The sequence below is a fragment of the Lonchura striata genome, chromosome 1 (genome assembly GCF_046129695.1).
Source record: "Lonchura striata isolate bLonStr1 chromosome 1, bLonStr1.mat, whole genome shotgun sequence".
Lineage (NCBI taxonomy): Eukaryota > Metazoa > Chordata > Aves > Passeriformes > Estrildidae > Lonchura > Lonchura striata.
The window spans coordinates 62,037,317-62,057,770 of NC_134603.1; the positions used below are offsets into that span (position 1 = coordinate 62,037,317).

At 36.3% G+C, this 20,454-nt stretch overlaps 1 protein-coding gene across 1 annotated transcript in view; it reads right to left on the reverse strand.

Annotated features, from left to right (window-relative positions):
• The window catches only part of GABBR2 (gamma-aminobutyric acid type B receptor subunit 2), a 453,073-nt gene that overhangs the window by 207,868 nt on the left and 224,751 nt on the right, over nt 1–20,454 (reverse strand). The window lies entirely within an intron of this gene.

Below are 20,454 nucleotides of genomic sequence, written 5' to 3' on the forward strand. Positions count from 1 at the left end.
TGGACAAGAAAGCAATCATTGCAATAATGGAAATCTTATTAGCATAAAAATTATGTTGTTTTCAAAAACTCAGAATACCCATATAAGGAAGATACCACTTATTCCAGACTATTTTTCTGAAGCCTATGAGCCAAGTCAACTTCCTTGGAAGGGCCATATTGCTGTGCCTCGTGGTATCGGAAAAAACTTTATTCTCTGTAGAGGTACTTGTAGGAAATGATTGGGAAGTTTCAATGCAGATCTGGGTATCAGCTGGTACTGCTGGACTATGTTACTGTCCACATTAGATAAAGGAATTTATGCAGCATTGTTTTTCAATCTTATTTCTTTCTCTTCTATTACCATCTGCCAGATAAGGTGCATTGGTAACCCCTAGAGATAGGGAGGCATTCATCTATCTCGCTCTTCTTTTCCTCATTGGAAATCTTCCCTCTGCAATGTGGCAGAGAGGATATACAGGAGCAGAAGAGATGAGATGCTTACTGCTGCTGATATGACTTTTTTGACTCAATGTGTTCAGAAAAGGGATTTTGCTTACTAACCCCTGACAATAATTTTTGTGGCTGGAAGCCAGGAACAATTTCCAGCACTCTCTGACTTATCTCCCGGGGTGGACACAGTCTGTCTGACAGACAAAGACACAGTGTCCGTACTCTTTTCTGCTAGGGTATGTTCATACTCTTGAAATGAGACACAGTGTTCACACTCTTACATTTTCAAGACTGAACTTTATTTTGCTCCCCATGTAGTGCACACAGGGAGTAGTGGATTGAGAGATAGAATTGCTCCTAGTTGCAAACTTTTTTCTATCTAACCCGCAGAAGACTGTCAATATCCTATTTAAAGGTGATGTCTGGAGAGAAAATTCATGTCTCCAGTCTTTCTAACCAGTATTTGATCAACAGCATCACAGAAAATATCTAAAGTCTTTTACTGACATCAGAAAAGTATAATTAATACAAATTTCTCTTTCAAGACAGCATTAATCTTTTTTTGTCAAAATGTACCCAAATGATGTTTTTTATCCAGAGCATGTACTACTTTATTAATAAAGCCCATAATTTGAAGATTTTCTGAGCCTCTGAATGTCTTTAAAATTTATTCCTAGAAGTTGAGTAACTTCTCACTCCACCAAGTTTTTATTAATGAAATTTTCCCATTGAAAATAATGGGCTAAATATTATTGATGATAGCTAAGCAAAACAAACCTTCTTACTAATTGAAGTGAGAAGGATAAGACTTTCTGTTTTGCATATGGATATTAGAGGCCATTGTAACCTTTTTGTCCAAACATCATGCATTTCGCATGCATTTCACTGAAATTTAAGCATAAGGCATCTTCTGTCTTTATTCAATGCTGTTTAATTTATACAATTTACAAATGCTGTGGAGCACTAGGATAAATCTTTGTTTCCTCATGAGTGAAAAGGATGGTCAGGTAGTCGCTGTTGAGGCAGGACAGGAATGAAGAGAACTCTGACTCTGAAGGCTGTTGAGAGTAAAACTCTTATTTATTTAAAATATACTGCTCTTTTATACAGAGCTCTGCAAGGACCAAATCTATTGGTTCTAAAGTGAAAACAACCCACCACTATTGGTGCAGAGTGCTTGATGCACAGTGATAGAACTTAATTATAAACAATGTGGAAAACAAGAGAGATAAAGAATTATTTATATTCTTTCTCAGCTCTTTCCCAGGCCTCTGCCTGGATAGAAACTCTCAGTTTCTTCCTTTGACTGAATCTGAGTCCCACATCAGGTGATTATAAAATATTCCCTATTTTAAAAATTGTAAGATAAAGCATATGAAAATCCGTTTGCCACACATCACAGAGATGCTGAATATTACTTACAGGTGTGGAATAGGGAAACAGCAGACATAGTATTTTCTATTTTGATTGTTTATATTTAATGAAATAATTGCAAATTCCATGTTGTGATAACCTAGTAGCCCAGCATCAGAAATGGTTTCCTTAAAGAATAACTTCAATTGTAGCTTGAGATGAACCATCTTTAGTTTCAAATTTATCTACAGAACCTATGGTAGGAAAAACAAGTATTCAAATTCACAACCTTCTATTGGAGTTTTAATTTTAAATTTTGTGTACATCAAATGCTGCAATCTTTCTCCTAATTCTCTTCTTCCCGACATGTATTAGCTATACTAAAATTGTCCTTTTTTTTTTTTTTTTTCCCTGTTGTATTAGGTAAAATTAAGATTGTTTGGTCACTGTATGTAGTCAAACAAATGTGGTATATCTCAGTATGATGCTTATCAGGGAGATGTGTTATTCCATAACTTTAGCCTTCCCTCTAATGAACTAAGAATGCTGTTGTAGGAAGCCCTTCCCAACCTGCATTTTGTTTCCTGCCTCTTATCTCTTTTACCTGATGACATAAACAAAACATCAGTTGAAAAGACAGTTGCTTAACATTTGAAAAAAACAACAGAGCAAAGTACATTCAACAGAGCTACAGTCTTGTGTTAGCTCTCCTCTTCCCATTTAACCGACAAACACTGCAAAACTTCAGCAAGCATCAGATCCAGAAAAAGCTCTCACGTTTTGCCAAACCTGGCTGTTCATTTCAGTGTGCAGCAAATATGAGAAGTTTCTCATTCAGACACACTGCATGAAAGACCACTCATTGAAAAGAAAGATCATGCAGACAGTTGTTATAAGAATATGCACTCAGTAAGAAAATGCATTCAAATTCAGATGTGTTGGCTACACTTCAAACATGCTCCACAACAGAGCTCTGATTGCTGTGTCTGACCTTCACACAGAGCCCTCTCACCATGCAACTACTGCTAGAGGCTATCACAGAATCTGTCTTCAGATAGAGTGGGAATAGAGTGCCTGTTCTGGAGCAGGCTTGGCTCAAGTGCTGTCTCCACATGCTGCAGAGTCCTGGGTCACACAAACCAGCCCAAGCCCACTGCTCCTGGGTTACTCTAGCTCTACACCAAGAAAGAGCCCCATGAGTGGCAAGGGAGCAATTACTCTCAACTCCCAGTTCCCATCAGCTCTCAGTTTACTGCCCAGCATGGTGGGTTTGCTGGTGTTACAGAATTGAAAAGAAAACAGCAAGACAAAATGGGGAAGAACTGAAAAGCAGCCTTGAAATAAGAACACGACACCATTTTTTAAGATGAATCATCTTTCCTTCTACCATATCCTAGATGGCTAATCTGAAGAGACTTATGACCGCTTCTGCTAAAGCAAAGAGCACCATCTGGTTTTAATTTTTCTTGTTTTCACCTTTTTTTAGCAGGATGGGGATATATGGCCTTCAAAAATTTGTGGCTTGCAAATTACATCATATTTAAACTTCACTTAACCTTTCTCTACAGCAAACTCAGGTCAGGTTTTTAAAACAGATCATAAAAACTGTGCTTGTCAACAACTTCCTAGATGCAGCATTCAATGTTTTTTCAGCTTTTCTACATAACTAGTAGGAACAAGCTTCCACCCTTCTCCTGTTGCCTTATAATCACTTATAACCTCTTTTTTGGTTTGGAGAGTTTTTAAAAGTGGTTTTCACTTCATCCAGATTTAAAAAAAACAAACCTACATAAGAACTTTAAGGTGTGAAAAATAAACATTCTAGTTTTGGAGAGAATTTCGACACATCCAACTTTTAAATATTTTGTATTTTTATTGTTAAAAGCCTGCCATCGGTGAGTATAAATGCATGCTAATTACTGCATATTTTAGAAGCACTATACAGCAAATATGAGAATCACTTGAAAGTCTTGCCTCTGTTAACATTATAGACTAATAAACTGGAAATACTCTGCCTGTAAAGGCATCCGTGTTATCCTGCCTGCAAAGAGACTGCACCAAGGAAGGCTGGGAAAGGTGCCAGCTGTACTCACCTACATCAGTACTACCCTCCTGCAGTTAATTACAAGATTAAGCTGAAAACAACATGCAGGCTTCAGGAATGTAGAAATTAGGACAGGAAAATAGCCAGTGTTTACTACAAAATAAGGTAGGTCTGAACAATCTAATCTTCAAACTAAAGGCAAAGAGGGAAAATAGTGAGAAAGATAAGCATAACTGCCCCATCTGTCTGGAGTAAACTCTGGAATAATTTACACTGAGAAAGCCCCTATCACACACAAACACTGCCACTACAGAAAGATGTGAATTAATGAATGGAAATTCAGAAAGCCACAACACAAAAGCCAACATCATGCATGTCAAATACTATTTCCTCTCTCAAATCACAGTGTTTAAATCAATGGCCTGCTCACTGCCACATAACTTCTTAACATATGCATTGGTGGAGGAATTTAAATCAAATTAAGAACATAGGGATTAATTTCCTGGAGAGGATTAAGCCCTTGCCATCTATACTGAATGGTGAAGAACAAGTAAAATAAGATATTTCCACAAATATTTGAAGGAGGTAATCAGCAGACAAAAAAGCTTTTTCATTTAGGAACGGAAAAGGTAAAGAAAAACTGTAGCAGGAGTAGCAGATTAGATCACAGCACAAAGGCTAGGACGGAGAAATATATTTTTAATAAAGATTTCAAGTGCTGGTCATGACCAGCAGGATTTTTTTACAATATAGAAATGAAAGCAAAAGATAGTGCCATCTTGGAGTGGAGTTGAAATTGTAGAGAAGGTAGCAAGATGAATATCCTGAGAAGGGGAAGGCTTCAAGGCTGTGCACCACAGCAGTTTGCAGAGCAAACCATCCACATTTGATAACTACAACTACTGTCTAAGTCAGATAGTGATGTCTGATTTCTGAATGTATTTATTTTGGCTGCATTGAAAAAAGATGGACCCAATGTTGCATTTCCCTAAAAGATTGTGGTTTTTAAAAGTAAATTTTGTCGTTGTTATAACTGAAATAACATTGAAACAACAACTAAATCTTATGAACGTAATAGTGACTAAAGATGATTACCATGATGGGATAAATAAATTTTAAATTGAGAAAATAATAATAATACTTTGACAGAGAAAGGTAGCCACCCCTCTTTTCCTTTCTTAAAAATCTCATTTAAGCACAAAGGAATTGCTGTGTTTGAGAATTTTTTCACTTGTTCCCCTTCTTATATGAGATCGGCTGCTGAATGAGATTATACTAGGGACACATAGGGCATTTGGAGCAAGTTCTTTCCTGGCTCCTCTCACCTATGGACTGCCAGGAGTTACCAAGCTTTGTGGAAATGTAGTTGGTATGAAAGACACAAGAAAATAAGGCTGCTGTGGTGCATGGGGATTGCATCACACACAGTTGGATTTTGTGATGAGCTGAGAGGAGTCCATGGTTTGCAGACCTCAAAGAACAAAGCCAACCTAAAATTAAAACATTAACTTCAATTTTATTATCTCCATTTGAATTCAGGATATTCTATGATTCTGTTATAACTTAAGATCATAAAATACATGCAGTTTTCAAAAGCCTTAACACGTTATATTTCAGAGGCAGCACTGCCTCGCCTGTCACTCAGAGAAGTGAAAAGCATGTCACAGACTAGATTTTCAGCCATGACAAGCCCCCAGGCGATGGCATGCCTTTGTTGAAAAACCTAAGCCTGACATGCCTTTAATTTCACTGAGATGCACATTAAAACTTGTATAATATTCACATTTTGTATAACAAAGTTTAGTCACTCTCACATTTGGGTTATTGTAAAACAGTTCCACAAAGAGGGGATACTAAATATTAACTCTACAAGGGAAGTACTTCTTTGTAAAACAAGGAATGTACCCTTTAAATACTTGATTCAACAACCCTTCTCCAGCCCATTTGGAATACTCATTCTTAATATTCAGTGTATATTAAGCACTTTGCTTAATTGGATCCTAACAGAAAGACCAGTATGAGCCCTTTGAAAGCCTCAGAAAAATATTTTCCAGAAAGAAAATATGAAAGACAACTACTCTGCTCCTGATATTTTAAAATCTAAGTAGAGAAAACATATTCTGCAATTTTTAAACATTTACTTTAGCAATATGTGTTCCTTCAATTTACAGCAGAGAGATATGCAGTTTGATATTTATAAGTGGGCAACACTTAGGATATTCCAGGTTTATTTTATAATTATTACGGAGTTCTTTTTAATATTTATTTTTTATCACTCATCACTGGGTGAGCCTTTGACCAACATACCAACTGATTGAAATCTTTATTTAAAACATGCTATAAATATATAAGACACATAACATGATTATCAGTATATACGTAAATTCCATCATCCACTTTTCTGGGAAATACTTCATAGGTGTATTTCAATCAGAAATACAATACTGTATGCTTATGTTTAAATACCCACTAAATACTAAGTTGCAAAATAAAATCAATATTCTAGGTGCTTAGCTGCATCTTTAATTGCCTGAACATTTTAACAGCTGACATTACTCACTGGTGCAACAAAAAACCCCAGAAAACTAAAGTGCCCAGATCTTAAAAACCCCAAATGTCCAAACATATCACACAAATCTGAAGAGAAATAATTGGCAAGGTAGTTACATTTTCCTTCCTTCCTTCCATCCATGTACATGCTGTTTGCAGGAATAGTCACAGAAATTCACGAGCCCAATGAGTCAGATGCCACTACTTAGGTTTTAAGGAAAAGTACGCTTAATATTCATGATTCATAACAACTACTTATCCAAAAGTTTTCTGAACCACATCTACAGGGATTTCTCTTCCCTCTGTCACAGCTTCTTCCTTAGCCCAGGAGCAGCTGAGATGCGTTTTAGAAGTACTCTGGAGCAGGATCCCTCCCCTCTCTCACAGGCTAAGGGTTGACTCAAACTGGGGAAATGGCCCCTGCTGTGTCCCTTGGGACTTAGCAGCTGTCTTATGGAAAACAGACTCAAAACAGAGAGGAAGCTTGCTTTTCTGTACACTGTCAGGAAAAATCCACTCAAGGTTGTCTTTCTTCCCATACGCTTTCCCCTTATTTTCTGCAAGAGGGAAAACTTGACACTAACACGCATAGGTCTGGAACATTAGACTGAAAGCTGAGCATTAAATCTTTTCTAGAATACTAATTGTGCCTCTTTGGCCTCTATAATATAACTTTCATCTTCAAAATGGAAATTAGCAGAAAACATTATCTAGATGCAAAGAGATCCAAATTTCCACAGTGCCACAGTCTTTGCATTTAAAGAGTAGGCTACAGAATAAATCTCATTAAAATGAATAGCTTTAAAATCACAGACAAAAAGTTATGAATCAATTAACAATTCCAGAATTTACAATGGAAAGGTTCTTGCAAAGCATTTGTGTTGTGCTGCTGCTGTGAGGTCTACTCACAACAATCAGTGTGTGACCCAGTGTTTAATGCTGTGTTAGTTTGTTGTGCACTCATCCAAAGGGACCAGCAAATAATTATCCCTCAGCTCTATGTGTAGCTTGACTGATTTATTTCTAGATGCAATTTAACTGATGTATGTGTTCTTACCTCAGGCAATTTATACTTTTAATCCCCAATCAAATTTTGTAGTGTCATAATTGCTTTTCTTATATGTTTGCTTTGCTCCTATATCAGCGAAACTGTCGTAATGGAGATGAAATTGTGTAGCCTGACACCAGGAAAAGATTTTAATTTAAAAAAAAGGAAATTAAATGACAAGCTAGATATTATGCATCTCAAATGCCAGTCTTGAGTGTCATTCATAACAAAAGCATCAATAACAAAATTTATGAGATTTGACTATGATCTTAGAAAACTTAGTGTTAAGAATATCTAACAGAATTGTCATTGAAGTCTCTCTTGGGCATGCTCACATACTTCCCTGGTCTGAAGCAAATATCTGAGTTCAGCAGAACAAGAACCTCCAGGCTACAGAAGTTTACCTCTGTCTCACAGGTTCACATTCAGCTGAGACATGCACTTCTGACCACTGGAACTTCCTTTCTCCTTTGTAACTCCTGAAGAACATTTTAACCAAAGCAGCTCAACACAAGCATGCTGAAGCTGTAGCCCCACCACGCCTCATAGTCACCAGGCAAATGCAGCAATACCACAGTGTATCAGAAAGATCAAGCAGTAGCATGCAGAACAAGGAAGCCACCTGGGGAAGATCTTCAGTGCTCGAGACTCCACAAAAAAATCAACAAGCTGTTTCCTTCACTGCATGGAGCAGGACCCTGTCCTTCACTGGGGGTGGCTGAGGGAGGGAGGGAAAATTGCCTTGCTCTGCTGCTGCCTCTCACTCTGAGATAATATTCTTTGCAGGCCCTAGGTGTGGCTTTTAGCCCTGGCTACTCTGCAATGATGACTGCTTTATGCACAACATCATCCTAACTACACGGTCTAAAACAATTGAATTGCCATCTAATTCAGCAGCCAGGATGAATGAGGCAGAACTGAAATTGCAAAGGCAGAAGAATTTCACCAGAAGTTTTGAGGCACAATTTATGAGGTAGAAAAAGTGTAGAATTTACAAACTAATATAATACCTTGATTTTTCAAACAGTTTAAAGTCTTGGCTCTTGTACAGCTAATTTATACAGACAAAACTCCCTATGTAAATCCATCATAGATGGAAAACTGTGCTGATTTTTAAATACACTGTTATGGAACCATGCTTCCCTCAAATAATTATCTATAATCTCTTGACTTGTGTTAAGTTTCTCTTGAAATTTCTTCAGTTTTTCAGTATTACAGCCATATTTGCATGTCACCATGGAGCACATAGCGTATTCTCTTCAGTGATGATGAAATATCATCCCTGGACAGCTTTACTTACAAAATCCATGATACTGTTTGACAGTGAGTTCACTCTTTGTACTCAGATTATCTTGTTTTGGTTGGAGTTGGGTTGTTTTGATTTAATTACCTGTGAAAACACCTACTGATTCTAAATAAGTGGCATCTCACAGACACTCTGCAGATTATGCTCAGGATGAAGGGCCACTCAGCCAAAAAGTTTTGATGGCATGTGAGAGGGCTGGGTATAGCTATCCTTGTCTTAGCTACATACACAAGATTTAATGTCAAAGCAGTTCAAGAAGTTCTTGGATGAAGGGCAGAAAGATTTTTTAGGAGATACAATAAGGTTTAATGAAGCTTTGGCTAGATCTTGGAGGCTGATATATAAAAATATAGATGCTGTTAAAAGTAACAGCAGAGTGATGTGTGAACTTCTTTATAGAGCATGTTCTAAAAGAATAATCTGATTTCTGACAGGTTAGTAGGAGGCATGGTTATAAGTTTGGGTGCATTTGAGGTCAATATGAATTACAAAATTGGAAAAGTTAGTGTCACACAGAAAGATTCAACAAGTGAAACACAACAGGTCCCAGGCTTGATTAAAACTGTTCATAAAAAATGAAAGAGTCTGATTCCTGTCCAGTGCTTTGGGTTCTTATGCCAACATCTTCAGCTGTCCCTATGAACCAGATATAAAGTGGGTGATAATGCAGAAATCAAAATCCTAGGATTATTTTTTTAAAAACATGTAAAATAGAATTACCTACAAATTGTTCAAATGAGGTGGTTGGGGGAAAAACCCAATAACAGGCAGCCTACTTTAGTTTTCCAAATACTGTCTTTGATCTCGGCCTGCATTGTCATGGGAGGACTGAAGCTGGTATGCAGCCCAAGTGGAGCATACTGAAGAGGCTCCATCAAGGGCCCTGCTGCACTTTCTGCTTCATTACCTTCCAAATTTTTATGTTAAGAACTCCAAGGGGGAAATCCTACCATGCCATATACTCTATTGAAGTGCAAGATCTCTTTTGTTTTATGATATCCTAAAAAATAACTATCTTTATGTGGCTCTAGCAGAGGCTAGAAAATGCCAAACTCATCCTCAGCAGCAGCAGCAGATGAGAAAACAACCTATAAGATTGTGGGGAGAAGAGCAGAAAGTAGCAAATACAAAAGTTCTAAAAGCTGACTTCAAAAATACTACAAAACTGTTTGAAAATGTACTGTGCATTTATCTGCGATAAATGCCATTATAATACTTTAACTTTCCTGTGTTTCACTAAAATGCTTGCAGGCTCCAAGAATCCTATTTGTAACTGGAGCACCTCTCCAAGGAAGAAAACTAGTTCATAGAAATCATGACTGCCAGAAAAGATGAGCAGTGATGTATGAAAATATAATCCACTGAACATCAGACCTGGCAACCTCAGAGCATTTCCAGGCTAAGTCAGCTAATAACACCACTCTTAACACTGCTGCAGGTGGGTTCACACTCAGCAGAATTCTATATTCAAGTTAAGAAATATTTTTGCCTAGGGCTGCTATAAAGATTAACAACGGTGCAAAATATGTTAATTTGTGAAGCTACAAACTCAGAAGTGCTGCAGAGAGAACAGAGAGAATTTAAACAAATACAGTTTTAAAAGTCAAAAGTTTTTTACCAGCCATAAAGTAAAAATGTCACATTGCAAAATATTCCCCAAGGGAAAATTTTGATTTTAGGTGCACACAAAAATTCCCATCATGCTAAATTCCAGTTCTTGTAACATCAAATGGGTCACTATCTGTGAAGACAAAATAGGCTCATTTTTAAAGCTTTTTAAAATTGCCCAGTGATGGGGTAACCTAGATGAAAGTAGAACATAAATTAAAGTTTGTCAAGCAACTATTCAACAATGGAGAGATGTGCAATTAACCTGAATCAATAGATCTTTGTAAATGTGGTATAAAAACTGTAATAGAAAATGTACATATTTTATTTATTTTCTTTGAGTATTCAAAACAGTGCTGTAAAGGATAAATATAAGCAGGTTAGATGTAATTTTATACTTCAGAATTTATTTACTAAATGAACCTGCTTTCAGATCTAAGCACATTTAGAAATGTATTTATCATTTATGAGCTTTACTCATTCTCTAAATGCTCAAGAAAAGCAGATGTTGAGAAGATTTTAGAGTAATATGATGAAAACTCTTCAAAAACAGTAGAAAACACATTCTTGAGATTTCAACAAACTGGCTTATGAATATTCTTCCTATTGCTTCAGCCTTCAGAATATTATTTGTATGCTTCAAGGTTTTTCATTTATCTTTTTTCCATGTTTCATTTTCCCAGCCATCTGATACCCAGTAAAGAATTACACTATTGATCAAAAAAATTACTTAAAATGAGCACAACTGATTACCAAAACAATCAGCATTTCTTTGATTTAAATGACCTGCACTTAAAGTCACAGGCCCTTATAGTCATCACTAGATATTATTTTTAAATTGCTATACTCCACCCCATTATTTTAATCACTCACAGTTATTTGACATCTGAGTAATGTAATTCCATATAGTACACTTGACACATTCTCCAAATGCACTTGAGCAAGCTCTTGAGCCTAATCATTCATTACTAACTTACAGCAATACACCTGATCAGCACTCTTGAAGTATCTTCACTAATTCCAGACAGCATCTCAAATGAAGTTTCTCCTACATTTTCTGTGAGCAAAAAGGATTTTGGAATAAGGTTTTGAGTTATATTTGCAAATTGTTTATTAGAGCACTTTGCTAGGTAAAAACCACCTCCTGCTCATGATGAAGCTAAAGGAGATTTGTCCCTGATTGAAACAAGAAGAGGATCAAACAATAAAATCTTATTATATTTTGACTGCACAGTGAAATAATAATGAAATGAAAGTCTACTAAGAGAAGGGAGAACAGTAATACTAAAATTTTGCATCTTTATGGCATTTATTGTCCCAGAGGAGTCCTGGTGAAAAGCTAGTAAATAATAATTTCCTCATCCATCTGAATCCTCAGTAAGAGTTTTAGATACACAGAACAGAATAACCAGAGCTGGAACAATCCCAAGGCAGCAGGGCTAACATCTGTTCTCGTGGAAAATAAAAGAACTGCAATTCCCTCAAGCACTCAGGAATTCAGTTTTATAATATCTCTAAAATATGCTAACTCCAAAATAATAGTGTTTTTAAACTCTAGAATCATGACAGAAGACCATATCTCAAATATTAAGCTAAACCAGGTACTTCTCTAGTGCTCTCTTCTAGGAGGGAAGGGATATAAATCATATGTAGCTCTGAGGAAAGAGTTTACAGACTGAGGCTGATGCAGGATATCTTGCTGCTCTGAGCACTGCACACTGAGAGAATATGCTATGCTTCAAGCCTCTGTGGTGGTACTCATCCCCAAACCACTGAGCAGATGAGGGTTTGGAAATATCCATGTAAGATGTCTTTGCTTGTAATTTCAAATGGAGACATATCAGACAGAAACAGTAGCATCCCTAAATTTGCCATACATTTTTCCTTCTCTTAGGGTCACCGGGTGCAGGAATATCGGTGAAAAACACTGTTGCTCTGGAATGCCCATAATTCATAGATTTTTTTTTTTTTTTTCTTAACTTCACTGTATCATCTGCAAATACACACCTGGCAGTATGGTTGAGCTGTGCCAGTACCAGCCTGTATGACTCACACAGCATCTGTCAGTAACCATAAAAAAGCCTCACTGACTCTTCAAGACCATCAAGCTCCATCTAGTACATACTTATATGGCCCTACTAAACACATGGTCCATGCACACCTGGCTTATCTGGACTTATTTCTGTGGAATTGACATAATCTGTTGCTGATCTGCTCTTCAACAAAGACAGTAATATCAATTTCAGGAAATGCATAGGTAAGAAGATGTTCATTAAACTCTAAGCACTAATAAACAAATCAGAACTAGAACAAGAGACACTGGAGACTGGAAATTCAGAAGTGTTCAGTGATGTAGATTAGAAAAGAGCCTTCCAGGAAATCTTTTTCCTTCCCATTATATTCTCCTAAATACACATTTTCCTGCAGTCGTCCTTCCCAAAATCACTGTTCTTAAGAAAGCATGTGTGCAGGCTGGGGACTTAGCTACAGATATAATTCCTCTCCAGGGCCTCTCCACCCAGCACGCAGACCCTGCTGATACCTCGTCTGTTCCCTCTGCACTCAGGTTATTTCTCTCCTGGGGAAGGAGCAGTCATCCTTTACAGACAGTACTTGAAAAGGGGTTGAAATAATTTTAACCTGCACTATGTAATCACAGCTCTCAAGACAGTTGTTTGCTAGGCTGCTGTACTGTCTGACACACTATGAGCTTCAACAGCTACCAAGAACTGCAACAGGTCCCAGTGCAGCTAAAGCACTACAGACTTTCCCTTCTCCATCACACCCCTGCATCTCGCCCTACAGCAATGTTTCAATCCTTCCTAGGGGGTGTTGTACCTGCTAAATCAGTGACAGAAATGGAGAAATTCCAAACATAAATTTAGAAATTTACAATATTGTCAATACCACATGCCTTTCACCACCTTTTCTTTTTGGATAATTACTTCAGGGGAGACTCTGTCAAAGCAGTTCTTACAGACTACATTGCAAACCCTGAACTGTTTTTATGGACTTGTATATGATGAAGAGAGGTGCTGATATTTTCTTGCTGATACGGGATCATCAGCAGAGATCCACACTGATGTGTCATCTACCACTGATCACAAGATACTGACATGGTTTGAAGTCACAGTACAGGTGGATGGAGCTACTCCCGATTTTCTATAATTTTAGGTGATGACATTTTGATGGTACACTTGTTGCAAGCAGGAAATTTCACCGTAAGTGTCTGTAGAATTTTATCCTATCACCCTTTTTCAGTAGGCACACAACACTTCCTATCTCATATAAAAAAAAACACAACTTGTTGAAGTAGGACATGGGGTTTTAATGCAGTGATAGAAGGTACATAACATCTTTTTCTGAACGATGGTGAAGAGGTGGCAAAGGTATCTACCTAGTAGTATTTCTGACTAAGCAGAAGACAAAAGGCCATCTAATCATCAGGAAAAACAATATCCTGCTTACTCCACAGACACCAGAACCTGTAGTTCCATGTTGCTGGTCCAACACATGCACACTGCTCACTCTTTCAGTATCTCGCTGTTTTCAAAGCGGCCTCTGTAACAATTTCAGACAAACCCAGCTAGCAAAGGAAAAAACTGTCTTGAAAAGTTGCTTTTAAACCATCAATACCCTCTCCCACCTTAACTGCTGATGTGGAGCAGGACAGAGCTTTTGTAAATTTAACTTTTTTCTTTAGTCTTGTCATCCTTCAAATTCAAGGAATACTGACAAGAAAAGCAAAACAAAACAAATGAAAAAGCAATCTCAGCATATAAATGAAAGGTTGATTAGAAACATGCAGCTAAAAACCAAATCACACTTCAGAAAAAAACTTAAAGTTTTGATACTACTGAAATGAGCTTGCTTTTTTTAGAAGCTTGAAGAGAACTACCCTGTGAAGTACAAACCTGCACCACCACTCCAACAGTGCAATAACCCTCCTTTGAGTTTTGCTCTTTATTATTTGTAGGGACTTCCACTTTTTGTACAAAAAGTAGCAAAAAAGCAGCTTCTAGGGCAAATTAAGCATTATGTTAAACACTGCCTAGATACAGACAAAATTAAATATAAAACAGAGGAACCTAAGAGATATCAGCCAGAGAATGTTTCACTAGCTTTTCTATAAATGTATGTTGTTCATTTATTTTCATCAAATATCCAGCTATTAAAATGACAGATGCTACAGTAAGTGTTCTACAACTTCAGACAAAAGCCTTTTTTATTTGACACCTACTACAACTATTAAATCGTCAACTGCTGATTAGCTTGAGGGCTAATCTTTGAAATGTCACAGTTAATTTCAGATCTCATTTCTAAAAGTTAGTATTTCCTTTTGTATGCAGTTTTACACTGTTGGCAGATGAAAACATTTGCAATGAATTTTCCTAATGAGCAAACATTGTTTATGACCTTATGCAAGCTTGCTGATGGCTTAGTTTAGCAGCTCTTTATATTGAGGAGTCTCTTAAATGAACTGGCCACATAGAGAGCAAATTAGTTCAACCCACTGTACTGCTCTTGCTTGCTCAAGGAATTTGGACAATTTACTGGAAGTCAGGAGGGAGTAATGTAGGGGAAGAGATTCATCATATTTATCTCTTCTCAGGTAAATGGAGATTCAAGGTTCAAGAAAACCAGAAAGCTCTGTAGGGAATCTTGCACACAGCCAGATCCCAAGTGCTTTTCTTTTTTGTGCTACACAAGCAATGCCTAACAGGAATCAAGTTCTGAAAAATAAAAAAGCAAAGCAAGGCATTAAATTCAGAACAATTCATACTCACAGGGTCAAGTTTAGAAAAAACCTGAGATTCACCAAGGGTTGGTGGCGTTGTGAGTGTGTGTGTGTGTGTGCATACATTTATAGATTTTCCTATGTGTTTTGCTAGCTTTTTGTACTCCCTCAAATCACCCAATTATAGTTAATATCCAACAAGAAATTTTCAAATGCTCAAAATTAATTCAAATTTGATTGAACTTTCAAAAGCATTTCTCAGTAACAGATGTCTTTCTAGTGTCACGTATTCCACTGCACACTAAACCTCTACCCTCTGCCCCTTTTATAAAATTTAATGTTCTTTTAAAGCTCTCTTCTATATTAACAAGAAATTGAAATTGAAATTTCTGCCTTCCCCCCAATACTTTTAGTTTTCACCCTACCTCAACCATGCCAACAAAGAAAATATAACTGCAGTTATAAATAGCCCTTGAGGCTTAATTCAGAAGTGTTCATACAAAATTAGCTGCACTGATCGATGCTACTAACAGAAATGTTCGTTAGATTCCCATATTAAGGATAAATTAATCCTGCTGAAGTCCATGCTAATTTTATCTGATACTCTGCCAAAGACTGACACATTTTTTAATTTAAGCATCTTGGGCATGTTATTTTTTCAGGGTGATATGAAATAAACACTTTCTCCTGCTCCTATTCTATTGCTAACATGTCCTGTATTTCTGAGATTCCTGTACAGCACTGAGATTTCTGAAGCCTGGAAATTGGAGGCAAGCTGCTAAAATAAATCTTCAGAAATAATCAGCATCAAAATACAAAGCAAACTTCATATAAATAAGCATTTCTCCAGATATGAAAGATGACTAGATCCATTCAAATGCAGGATGCCAGGGACAGACTTGAAAGCTATTTCATGGCTTTGGTTTCAATTGTGCAGCAACTACTGTGATGGAATTTTATCCTACTGTGCTAGTCTCTGTCTGACATAAAAGGAAAAGACAACACTGTATTTAATTTTCTCACTCCTCCACTGCAATTCTTTTTCCATTACACAGAAATAATAGAAGGTCATAAGGATGAGAAATAAATTAATAATTTTGAAACTTGATTTACAATAACAGATAGTAGCAATAAATGCAAGAAGCAGAACACCCCGCTGCAACAGTTCAGGCATAAATCAGTGAGAATGGTAACATTCATGACTTCACATTAGTGACATAGGTGAAGCAAATAAAAAATTTCAGAAAAACATTTTTAAAAAAATAGTGTCATGTTTTGAATAAAAAAGGAATTAAAAAAACCCGTTTGACACGCACTGTATTTTTCCCAATACTTGGCTCCCCCATGGAATCAAAACAAATTTCTAATATCCTGAGAAAAAATGTGGTATTTAATATGGCAGCCTTCCAGTGCCCAAAGGGAATCAACAAGAAAACTGCAGACTATTTACAAAGGGATGTAGTGATGGAATAAGGGCCAATGGATTCCAACAGAAAGAGGACAGATTTAGTTTTGATATTAGGAAGAAATTCTTTACTGTGAAGGTGCTGAGGAAGTGGAACAGGTTGTCCAAAGAAATTGTGGATGCCCCATCCCTCAAAGTGTTCAAGGCCAGGTTGGATGGGGCTTTGAGAGGGGCTGGAACTAGATGGACTTTAAGGTCCCTTCCAACCTAAACCATTCTATGACATCTTTCCAAGTTTAATCAACTTTTTTTTGATAACAAATATAAATATTACTGTAATTGCAATTTACTGTGTAGTCATCCATAGTCTCTACAAAGAGAAGACAAAAGGGAAAAATTTCTAAAACAAAATCCATCTATTCTCTAGACAGATTTTGATTCCGTATACACTAAGTATGATTTGGTATCCTGAGAAGATGGCATTAATTCCTCGATAATTATTAAGCCTCCAAGCTATATCATGGTAGCATTGCACAAAATAAAGTTTGACTTTTCTTCTTCTTTTTTTTTTTTTTTAATTATCCCTAAGACAAACAGATTTGCTTTAGGAGAATAATTCTGACTCTGTGGAAAATTCTCTTCAGCTTTCATACATACATGATGAACATGTTATAGGTAGAATGCTGAAAAATGCTACAGAATTGAAATGCAGATATATACATCTCCTAGACATATATTTTTTCCCCATCACTTTATCACTCTGTACTGATTCAAAGCAGTAACCATTCAGCAGAAACCTTGGTTGATTCTGCAAATCTAAATTACTCCCAGTGCCTCTACCAGCTATATCAGGGAACTCCTCAGACATCTAAACTGTGTCAAAAAAACCTCTGTAAACATTTCTTCCATTTTCTGATGCTCACGTTATCAGGAAGAATGTGTATATTTGAGAAGACGAATATATTTAGCAAGGCAATAGGACCTGGCACTTTATAAATCACAAGGGTAGTGTTGCATTCAGTTTATACAAATGTCTCTATCTAGATTAAGAAAAGTGGAAAAAAAAGGTTCAAAATTATTTTTTTTTTATTTCAGAACTTTCTCATTTCTAACTGATCAAGTGCTCTGATAATGAAGAAAATTTAAAAAATGCACACCATGAAAGCCAAACTAGTCCCAAATCAAAAGCACTCCTGTCCAGAAAGCTGATTATTGAAGAGGGGCCACTCTAACCATGAAATGCCTTATTCAAGTGGAAAATGGCCAACACCAGTGAATTTGAATGTCCTCCAGAATTTGGACATTCAGATTAATTAAACTGTAGGAAGATCCCTGCAGATCTTTCATTTTGCATTTCTAATCACAAAATCCTTTTCCACCTGTAAAACCATATCTAGTTTATCTTTGTAAAAGTGTAGCAGATAGCTGTATTACTATTTTCTGATAAAACACCAAATTTATGTTTTCCTGCTATGGATTCAGAATGCACAAGAAATTTATATGGTAATCAACATGATTATAAGTCTGATAAGTATGAAGGCAAAATAAAAGAAAGAATCAATTTGCTAAGAAAAAAAATCCAGAAAGAGTGCAGTACCCTCAGGAATATTTAAGGAATATCCATAATTTCCCTTCCAATAGATTTCTGACAGCAGAATTAGAATAAACATTTTTTTGCTGAGTTTCTGTTGCATAAAAATAGGATTTATCATGTCAAGTCGCTGGGCAATAGCATTATCTGTTTTCTAAATGCTGTCTCCTTGAAATTTTTTTAAAAATTAAAAAAGAACAAAAAGTTGAATGAATTCTATTCCATATAATTAGGAACCAACACACTTCATCCCAAGTCTTTTCTAGATTGTTTAAAAAATACCACAATCCCCTCCCCACTCAATGGCGTTGTCTTCTATAAATAATTTCAAAGAAAATGAAAACTGGGTAAAGGGATTTATTATTTATGACATTACAGTGTTTCTGATATCATATTCACAGAAAGCATAGAGAAAGCTACTTAATAGATTTTCTAGGTTTAGATTCTTGTTGACATCTTCTTGTTTATCTTTTCTTATCTAACAAATAACAACATAGTTTTTTATTGGATGAGTTTTTGAATATTGATAAGATTTAGTCCTCCCTTCTGTATCTTTTTTTCCCCCAAAACTCAGGTTATATTTGGCACAGATAATCTTGAATAAAGGAATGTCCTTTTCCTTTTTAGAATAAGTTTTTTAAAATAAACTGCAAAAAACTTTATTTTAAAATACATATTCTGGAAAAAAATTAAATTAGATTTAGCACTCCAAGACATAAAACTCTTATTCCAGTGAAAGTTTTAAATGAGGTCACAAATGACAGCATTTATTAAACTGAAGAATAAAAAGTTTAAAAATATGTCTGGTAAAAATCAATCTGCTTCTTCAGCTCCAACTTTCTGAACACTATAATGCAAAATAATTAATACTCTTCTAAAATTCTATTTTCTCCATGCTTGTCTGGAAAAGCTTTAGCATTGTGTGTTGTAAGAATGTGTAGTTGCCATAGACTTTCTTCTCTCCATATCTCTCTCAATAAAGTATTTATGTGAATTACAGGTACAGGAAGCATGATCCCTGCAATTACCAGATTTGGGCTGTGCATTGTCATTATGACTTGGTTGACCAATGATAAAGAGAAACATTTTCCAGCTGCCTCAGACAGGTACTAAATACAGTGAATAATCACGCAGTAATTTCTCTGAAAACCATTATACTTGAGATTATAAAGTAAGTAAGCATAGCTGAATGTGGCTGTAGAAGCTTTGATTCATTTCCTCCCTAAAGGGATGCTTGTGAGATTTTGCTGGTGTCTCTGAAACTAGTAAAAAAGAGCTTTCTTTCAATCTTAGATTTTTTGGGTTTGATTTTGTTGGGTTTTGTTTTGGTTTTTTTTCTTTTTGTTGTTGGAGAGGAAGCAGTGAAGGGTAATTAAGCAACGCTAATGAAATCTATCAATTTCACCATAACTGGATGCAAAACTAAACAGAAGGCAAAAAGGATAAGAAAAAACATAACAAAACAAAAAAAACAAACCAAAAAGGAACTGCACAGCAATAATCAATTTCAAACCTATTGATAGACATCATACATGGAATAATGCAGGACAAATATAACTGAGTCCCTGCAGATTCTGGATCATAACTGCTACTGTCTGAAAGCTTCATCAAAGATCCAGTCCTATTGTGGATACAATGGAATGACAAATTATTTTGCTGAAATTTTCAGTCTAATTTTCTGCAAAAAGAAAGTAAAATTCATATTGTGCAAGCAACTAGATACTAGTATTGTCTTGCCATATGGTTGGGTTTTACTTAGAAATTCTGAATTAATTTCAATTGTGTGTACCACATCACAGAAAGCTTTTTCTGCAATTTACAAGGACACCAAAAGTTTGAGCCTTTACACTTTGTTGATGTATTTGTGCAGGCATTTGCTCCTTGAACCCATTTCTGACATGTATGACAACCTTAGTTCTCTACTTCATCTCTACGTGTTTAGATGTTAATTGATATCCAAGACAGTTTGTTCTAACATGGGGACAGGATTTTAGTAGCTCCCTCCAAGCTTCTCCATACTCTTGATGCAAGGAGATGCCCCTCTGTGCACCACTGAAACACACTTTTCTTCAAACACAGTTTTCCTTATCTAGCTATATTGCAGACCAAGCACATTGCTTAACAAAGCATGTTCCAGTACATTCCTTGTTGCATCTATTGGAAACTCCAAAGACCATTTTCCCTGAAATGGAGTCTGCTCATCTCTCTTGGTGAGCTCTGCAGACTCCTGAACACATATGCATCCCTAACTTCCAACTGATGTTGCCACAGATGCAATTAAGAAGTTTTAAGACCATACTCCTATCACCTGTTTTACTCTGCTAATAAGCAGAAGAAATGCAGATTCTAAAAATAAAAAATACTAAGGATTTGAAATTAC